General features: G+C 48.2%; 1 pseudogene; it reads right to left on the reverse strand.

The window, feature by feature from the left end:
• Positions 1-543: 543 nt before the first annotated feature.
• LOC111170176 (protein FAM161A pseudogene) lies at positions 544-3,735 on the reverse strand (annotated as a pseudogene).
• Positions 3,736-8,671: the final 4,936 nt, after the last annotated feature.

An 8,671-nucleotide genomic window follows, 5' to 3' on the forward strand; every position in this document is an offset into this window, starting at 1 on the left:
GGAATGGATGTCATTCCCCAGCGATGCTTTCCCTGTCCTGCGCAGAACGCCTGCCTCTTCCCCATCTCATTCTTCTATCCCTTAAATTGTTTCATCTTTTTTTCATAGCACTTCTCTACCTGCTATTAGATGGCGTATTTCATTGTCTGTGTATTCATTTATTTTTCCACGTCTCCTCTCCGAGCTAGGCTGTACGTGCCACACAGGGACTGCGTCTTGTTTGCTGCTTTGTCTCCAGCACTTAGATCGGGGCCGGGCACTCACAAGGTGCTCAGTCAATCTTTCTTGAACAACCACTGTGCTAATACATTCCTTTTTTTTTCTTTTTTTTTTACAATTTTAAAATATGTATTGATTCATGCTTTCCAGAACGTTTTTTTCAAACAATTCACCAAAGGCCAATACTCCCCTCTGCTCTCAATGCTAAGCAATTTTTTCCACCCAAAATGATGAAATAATGTATATTTTTATACCTAATCAGTTTGTGACAGCTGTGATTCTCAAACACTTTTTAAAAATAGAAGTAAGGGGGCTTCTCTGGTGGCGCAGTGGTTGAGAGTCCGCCTGCCGATGCAGGGGACGTGGGTTCAGGCCCCGGTCCGGGAAGATCCCACATACCGCGGAGCGGCTGGGCCCGTGAGCCATGGCTGCTGAGCCTGTGCGTCTGGAGCCTGTGCTCCGCAACGGGAGAGGCCACAATAGTGAGAGGCCCACGTACTGCAAAAAAAAAAAAAAAAAAAAAAATAGAAGATCAAAGTTGCAAACAGACCATAGGTAGTGATTTTAAAAACTGAATAGACAAAGCCTGACTCCAACTGACCAAATCACCCATCAGCTGGATTCGGCCTTTTCAGGCTACATGAGGACTTTGCTCAAGTGACCTGCACATATCAGACGGATTCCCATAGATGTCCTTAACACCACAAGTGCAGCTCCTGACCCCCGATGCTGCCAACAACAGCAGGGGCACGGAGAGGAGACCCTGCTGACTGATTCAGTTTTATTCGTCAGCACAATTCTCTTCTCCACCCTCTTTATCAGCTTCACCTGTTTCCTTGCAAGAATCTTGGCTGTTGGTATCAGTAAGATAATTTTCTTCCCCATTCTCTCCCTCTTCCATTTTTTCTTCTTCATTAAAGCTTTCTTTATCTTCAGTGAAACTTTTCACCTTTTGATTGCTGAAGTACTCAAATATTTTTCCACTTTGGCCTTTCTCTGAAACAAACTCATCAGATATTCCTAGTGCTTTTAAGGTGTTAGAATAATGCTTTTCTGCTGTCATTCTTGCATTTTTCTGAGCAACTCTTTCAAATGGCAGCGGCCTGTTTTTTAATTTTTCTTCTCTTTCTTCTAGTTCTCGTCGGTAGTCTCTCATCCTTTCCTTTTCACTCTTTCTTGTGGCTTGTTCTCTTCCCCTGGAGGACACCGTGGGCATGGGAGGGTTGAAGCTACAAGGCACAGACTTTGCAATTGTACTTCTTATGGGTGACCTGCACCTTGGAGACAGATAAGGCCAACGTGTTTCTTTTAAATTTTCTTCATCTGCTTCAACATCTGCCAAGTCTCTTTCAGTGGATGCACGTGAGGCTGCATGAAGGTCAGATGGTTCACAGACTGTCAGGGGTTTTGGACGCTTCTGTTCTGAATGATGTTTCTGATATCTCTCAGGACGGTCTTCAGAATCAGCAGCCTGGCACCTAACGTTGTGTTTACACTTGGACGTTTCAGCCTGTTCAGGACACTTGGGCTTCCTTGTAGCATAACTTCTGCGAGCTGGACTACAAGGCAGAGGGGATGAATTCTGTAAAAAGTCTTGGGTTCTCTGCTGCGTCCTAATGTTTCTACAGAGCTCTTCTTCTGTTAACTTGCCATTGATAGTTGAACCATAAGTAGACCGAGGTATAGGTCTGGCTTTAAATCGGTTTGTTTTCTTTTTAGACTTAAAAAAGTCTCTCAGCTGCTTTTCCCGAATTTGCTTCTGTTCCTCCCTTGCGATAAACTTAAACGGCTTTTGCGAGGCCAAAAGAGCTTCTTCGTTTTTCTCCTTCGTACACCTCCTCCGTTCTTCATTTTGCTTGACTATATCATGATAAAGGGGGAGAAAGACGAACGCAGGAACTGGGTTGGCTCGGAAGTTTTTCTTACACTCTGATTCTTCTTCTTGTTTCTTGAGCAGTTTGCGTGCCATTTCAAATCTGATTTAGATTTCATGTTCTCTTTTCTTCTGCTCTCTAATCATCATTTGAAAAGGCTCAGGTACTGTAATCTTTGGTACCCATTCCTTTGGCTTCTTTTTTTCTTTTCAAGTGCTGGCAAGTCGGCATCTTCAAACTGAATATAATCTTCAACAGAGAAGTTTGTCCACATGTTGTTGATGAGCTCCTTAGCATAGGTCATTAGCTAATACTTTCTTGATGTAAAAATATTTAAATAACCCATCAGATCAGACTCGCACCTTGGGAGAGTTGACCGCCCCCAATGCCGCTCCTGGACTGCCCCAATGCCTGCCCTCCCCCACCCTACATCCCTAGAGTCAGGAGCAGATGGCCGTCTCTCTGTGACGCCGCATGTCTGATACAAAGGGCCTGAGAGCTGGGAGCACGTCTCATGCGCTCTGGTTGTCCTTCCTCACATCCCCTCGCTGCCAGAGGATGACCACTAGAGAGGGCTCAACAACAACAAAGGCAGGAATAGTAATTCAGGTTAACAACACGGAGCCCTAGTTAAGCCTCACAACAACCCTGGACAGGAGGCTGCAACCATCACTACCCCATTAGCAGAAAAGGAAACTGAGGTACAGAGAGGTTAAATACCCAGGGTCATGTACCCAGCAAGTAGGGGAGCTGAACGCTGAACCACAGCCATCCTGGTTGGGGATTTGGCCCCAGGCCCGCTTGAGGCCAAAGCCAGCATCCTTGTCTTTATACAAGGGATTCTCAGTGTGCTCTGGGGTCCAGGAGAATTAAGTACTTTCCATCCTTAAATGTGACTCGGAAGGGAAAGAAGCCAGAGAGAAGAATTACCACTGGGGACAAAGAGCAATAGAGGATCCCCTCTCACTGCATGATCCAGCCTGAGGTCTGGTCCAGCCATAGAGGTCACCTTTTAGGCTGACCTTCTGCCCTCCTCCCTTATTACTGCCCAGATGTTGGAATCAAGTTTTGTGCAGGCTACAAGAAAGAGCCCTGTGCACTCTCGCCAGTCCTACCTCCCTGAGAGAAGCCAAACTTATAAATTCCCTGTAATTTGTGTGAATTTCCCATGACATACACATTCCAGGTTTGGCTGTATCAGCCAGATGGAAACAAAGGCTTCTAGAGACCTAGCCCTGGAAGGGGACTTAGAAAGCATTTAGCCACTTTCCCTTTCTTTCACTCTGTTCTACCCTCACTACTGCTTCTGGAACACAGAGGGCTTGCTCCTGCCCCAGGGCCTTTGCATTTACTATGCCTTCCATCTGGAACACAGTTTATCAGTAAGGCCTTTCCTTTTTTTTTGCGGTACGCGAGCCTCTCACTGTTGTGGCCTCTCCCATTGAGGAGCACAGGCTCCGGACGCGCAGGCTCAGGGACCATGGCTCACAGGAACAGTCACTCCGTGGCATGTGGGATCTTCCCGGACCGGGGCACGAACCCGCGTCCCCTGCATCAGCAGGCGGACTCTCAACCACTGCGCCACTGGGGAAGCCCCGGTAAGGCCTTTCTTGACAATACAGACCCCCACCTTCCACGAGCGCTTCTGCTCCCCTTCCTCACTTTATGTTTTCCCAGAGGATTTTGCACGTCCTGACATACACAGTATTTTACTTATTATCACGTATGTTACCTTCCTCCCCCCCTCTGGGATGTCAGCTTCATGGGGGCAGGGGTTCCTGTCTATTTGGCTTCCTGCAATATATCCAATGCCGGGCACGTAAGAGATGCCCAGCGCACGTTTGTTGAATAGATCGAGTTCAAGGGCATCCCACTTTACAGATGAGCTAATTGAGGACCAGCAGAGCGAGGGACCTGATCAAGCCATGAGATCAATTAAAGTCTATACAGTGTCCTTCGGCTGCTGGAACAAGTCAGAGACTTGGTGGCGTAAAACAAAGAAATTTATTCTCTCACGGTTCTGGAGGCCAGAATATGAAATCAAAGTGTCGGCAGGGGCTGTGCTCCCTCCGAAGGCTCTCGGGGAGGATCCTCCTTGCCTCTTCAGCTTCTGGGGGCCCCAGCATTCCTTGGCTTGTAGCTGCATCCCTCCAAGCTCTGCCTCTGTCTTCACGTGGCTCCAGGGTGAGTTTATCTCGAGACCCTTAAATAATCACATCCGTAAAGACTCTATTTCTAAATTGGATCACATTCTGAGGTTCCGGGTGGACACAAATGTGGAGGAACACTGTTCAACCACTACACTGGCAGAGCTGACAAGAACCCAGGTCTCCCCCAGCCACAGCCCCTAGGGGGCTTCACCAGGGACTCTGCTTCGAGAGGCCGGGTTGGCAGCCGTCGGCTGTGGCTGTCAGTCTCCCGTGAACTTGTCAAGAAGGAGAGGGAAAAAATAAACTCTGGGGTTAATGAAAGCACTGAGATGATCTGGTCTGATCCCCGTAATCCCCCGCTCTGAGCTCGGCTTTCCATCATCAGTTGAGGGTTCTTTTTTTCCTTTCTTTTTCAGAGTTTCCCCAGACAAGCAACCCTTCCAAATTTAATAAACTTCCCCCGCCCCCAGCTTTCCCTGAAATAATGTAACAGCAGGATGATTTTCAAATGTCTGTCTTGACCCCATGATTGATGAATCCCAATGAGCGAAAAATGAGGGGTTGGGGGAGATGGTGGCGAGGGGATGAGAATGAGGCTGCTGGTGTGTTTGCATCTGTGCGGGATGCCCGTGAGCGACAGTGCGAGCGGTCAGCAGGGAGATGTGTACGGGAGTGTCAGGCGGGCGTGAGGGGGATCAGGGCTGTGTGTGAGTGGAGACGTGTGTGGGTAGGCTGTTGCTGGTGAGCGTGTAGATGTGGGTAGAAATGAGCACACGTGAGTGCACATGCATGTTTGCGATTGGGTGTGCGCGCTTGTGTGCATGAGTGCATGTCAGAATGTGGGTGAGTGTGTTGGAGTACGTGTGTCCAGGCAAAGGATGTACGTGTGCATGTGGGAGTGTGTGTGCTTAAGTGTCCATAGGTCAATGTGGGTGCAGGTCTGAAGGGTGTATGTGGGCCTCTGGGAGTTTGGGTGTGTGAGTGTGTGATGGAGAACGTGTGTGAAGGTTACAACATGGGGACTGGGGTCAACACCAGTGTATTGCATCCTTGAAAGCTGCTAAGAGAGTAGAGCTTGAACGTTCTCGCCATAAAACAACAACAAAATGGGAATTACGTAGGACGAAAGATGTGTTAATTAACCTTATTTTGGTAAGCATGTCACAACATATACGTGATCAAAGCATCAGATTGTACACCTTAAACTTACACAATGTTATATGTCAATTACATTCCAATAAAGATAGAAAAAAATTGGTGAGACCGAAAACAGAACCCTGAACATCATGTTAATATTAAAAATAATATCCAGCTTCCCACACAGTCTGCCCTCTCCCTCATTTTCTCTCTGAACTCACCTTGTACCACTCTACCCCCTCATTCTCTCTCCTCCATCCACACCAGGCTTCTTGAACACAGTGGGCTCATGCTTGCCTCAGGACCGTTGCACTTGCTGTTTTTTCTCCCTGGAATACTCGTCCTCCAGAATCCCACATGGCTCCCTCCCTCACCTTTTCCTGGCTTTGCTCAAATGTCACCTTATCAGAGTCTCCAGCTGTGACCACCAGTGTCATCCCCCAGCACTCCCAATCCTCCCTCCCTAGGGTGGGGCAGAAGGACAGACCAGGAAGAGGGAGAAGAGGGGCAGCCAAAGGTGAACAGTGAGTTGGTGACTATAGGAAAATTTCACTGGCTTGACAAGCTATCCCAGATCGTGTAAAATTCTTTGTTGTCAAATTTTGGAAAGGAAGTTTTTTAGAATGTTTGGCTAGAGGGGAGTTTAAAAATCATCTAACTTCATGCTTCTTAAATGATTTGTGGTCATGAACTAGCATTAATCGTCTTTGGATAACAAGTGACAAAAATATAAGACTTCAAACTGGCTTAAGCCAAAAAAGCAGATTTGTTGGCTCATGTAACTATAACATACAGAACTAGAACTGGCTTTAAGCTTGGCTGGGCCCGGGGACTTACGTGTGTTGTCAGGAACAGCCCCTCTCCGTCCCTCAGCTTTGTTTTCTTTTGCGTTGGCTTCAGACCCAGGTGGCCCTCTTGGTCTGGTGGCCTCGAGTGGTCTTGGGCTTTCAGTTAGCTTAGCAATCCGAGTTCATATTCATGCAGCAAGAATCCTGGGATGGCACTCACTGCCCTGGCTTGAGTCATCTGCTCAGGCCAGAAGGATGGCTCGATGCACAGGGTGTAGCGAGCATCTATGATTTTTGCCGACCAGCGTGCTTTCCCCGAATAACATAACCCTGATTTTCCTCCGGGAAGACACCTTCTCCCCCACTGGAAGTCCACAAGCCAACCAAGCAATCAGTGCTCCTGGCCACAGTGATTGGTTCGGGGCGATCACATGTGTCTTAGTCTGCTCGGGCTACTATAACAAGACGCCATAGACAGGGTGGCTGAAACAACAAGCATTTATTTGTCACAGCTCCGGAAGTAGGGAAGTCCAAGATCAAGGTGCCAACAGATCCAGTGTCTAGTAAGAGCCCTCTTCCTAGTTTGCTGACAGCTGTCTTCTCATCATATCCTCACATGGCAGAGAGCAGTAAGAGAGGAAGCAAGCTCTCTCGTGTCTCTTCTTATAAGAGCACTAATCCCATCCATGAGGGCTCCACCCTCATGACCTAATTACCTCCCCAAAGGCCCCACCTCCTAATAACATCCCATTGGAGACCAGGGCTTTAACCTATAAATTTAAGCAAGGCACAAATATGCAGTTCATAGCAACATGACTTCAGCCAAGCTAGACAGGCCAATACAAGTGAATCCTACGGCTTTTGCTTGAGCAACTGTCAGAGGAATTTGTTTCTCTCTGTCTCGGGATTTGGCATCGTGAGGGTGTCAGACTTGAGCTTGACTTCCCAAAGGGAAATTCCATCTCAGAATCAACCCAGGGGAGGCAGCATGGAGACTGAAGTCATTTGGGCACTTGGTGTGCCTGAAGCCAGCACCCCCTCCCCGGGTTTTTTAGTTATAAAACTCAATACATTCTTGGGGGAATGGGAAACTATTGTTGAAGGGGTACAGAGTTTCTCTTGGGAATGATAAAAAGGTTCTGGAAATAAATAGTGGTGACGGTTGCACCACACTGTGAAAGCCACTGAATTGTACACTTTAAAAATCATTAAAAAGGTTAAATTTATGTTATGTGTACTTTACCACAATTAAAAAACCCCTCCAAGTACCAATACATTCCTTATTTGTTTAAGTCCGTTTGAATCACATTTTTCCTCTTACAACAAGTTTGTGGCACCACTAGTTACCTGCCTTTGACATATCGAAATATACCTGTCCTGTGGCCCCTCCCTTCATGGGTTCCACTGGCAACTGACCAAGCATCTGGATGAAGGTTTTAGCAGGTGCCAATGTGCTTAGCTCTTCTGGGTATCACGGGTGTGTATTCATTAGGACTCTGGTAGGGAGTTCAAGTCCAAAGGCGGGGCTCCAGTGGTGGGCGTTCAGTGGTGGGAGTGAGCTGGCTTCCCCACAAATCCACAACAGCTTCATTCAACAAGCGGCACTTCCTGAGATCCACCCCCTGCCTCTGGGAGCGGCGAGCCCCCAGCACTCAGGGCTGCAGGAGCCTCCAGGGAGTCTCCATCCCAGGGGAGCGGCCTCTCCCCCGCCTACAAGGAAGTGGACCATGACAGGCCAGACGTCCGTCCCACTCACCCCTCTGCTCGGCCCTAAGTGCTTCCCCAACCGGATTTTTATCCCTTGGGGTAATTACATGTGATTTCCTGGTGACAGATGCTGTCAGATTCCGAGGCCCTGCAGTTGGGCGCCCCCTCCCTCCCTCCTTACCTTGTCTGGCTCCCTTCCTTCGCCTCCCGACCTCCAAGTGGTTATTAAAGTAATAAGCAGCATTTCTGGTCCAGCTGCAACATTTCTGATGATTCCTGCCACCGTCCTAGACAGGGGACTTCCCCTCTCCCTTCAGGGGCTGGATAGATCTGCCCCAGACGGCCTCCTCTCCAATTTCTCTAGCTCTAGGTCATCTGCTCATTCATTCATTCATTAGTGCATTCATTTTGGCCACTGCAACCTCACTGACCTCATTTCTTACCTCTTTTCCTTGATCGTGGGCCCCATCACACTCACTCCTTTCTGCTCCTCCAACGTGCCCATCTTTCCCTTCTCCCCTTCCCATGCCAACCCCAGCCTTTGCATTAGTCGTGTTCTATGCCCAGAACACCTCTCCTTCAGAGCTTCCCGTGGCTGGCTTCTCCTCATTCTCCAGCTCTACCCCAGATGTCATATCGGAAAAACCTTGCTTGACCACCGGGTCTAAGACAGCCTTCCCCCTCCAGACACTTTCTAAATCATGGCTCTGTTTAACCCTTCGTGGCATCAGCATTATCTGATGATCTACTGATGTGCTTGTTCATGGTCTGGGGTCCATTCCGATCAGAGGAAATG

The sequence above is a fragment of the Delphinapterus leucas genome, chromosome 15 (genome assembly GCF_059928025.1).
Source record: "Delphinapterus leucas isolate spDelLeu-1000000601 "Yukka" chromosome 15, BTC_Dleu_Yukka2, whole genome shotgun sequence".
NCBI lineage: Eukaryota > Metazoa > Chordata > Mammalia > Artiodactyla > Monodontidae > Delphinapterus > Delphinapterus leucas.